Genomic DNA, 634 nt, shown 5'->3' on the forward strand with positions numbered 1-634 from the left:
TGAGTTCACTCTCGCACTTGCGCACAAGGCTTGTTTACTAGTTAGGCACAGCGGAGGCCAGCGCCATCTTATAATGGCGATTGCTCGCAGCACACACGGCTCTCCACATACATATATACTATGATTGATTATAATGTCAATTTGTCAGAAGAACTGTTCCAATTGCCTTGATTAATATGGGAAGATCCACCACAAATGTGGGTAGTCCCTTCTGAGAGAAGTCCAGATATAAAGGGTAAATTATAAGAAGTGTCATCTTGTCTTTGCTCACTTGGTTTTTCTTCCTGATGCTAAGTTGATTTGCCCAATTGCTGCTGTTACTGCAGTTTCATCAGTGATAGCAGAAATAGCATCTCTGAACTCCTTGGTTTTGGGACCAGCAGTTCTCCTAGAGAATTCCAGGATTCTATTGCCAGATTAGAAATAGTGAGGCTCCTAGCCTTGTGGACTGAGTAAGTAACAGTTGTTGTCTCCTAGAGAAAGACAGATGTCCTGGGCATTTTCCCACAGTTGAGACACCCAACCTTAAGAACTAAGTAACTCTAGGGATCTCTGCTTGTCAGGTATGATTTTGTTGATGTTAGTATTTGAAAACTGATTTAGTAAATTCTTATAATATCTATCTATATTCTAT

The sequence above is a fragment of the Mus caroli genome, chromosome 5 (genome assembly GCF_900094665.2).
Source record: "Mus caroli chromosome 5, CAROLI_EIJ_v1.1, whole genome shotgun sequence".
Taxonomy (NCBI): Eukaryota; Metazoa; Chordata; class Mammalia; order Rodentia; family Muridae; genus Mus; species Mus caroli.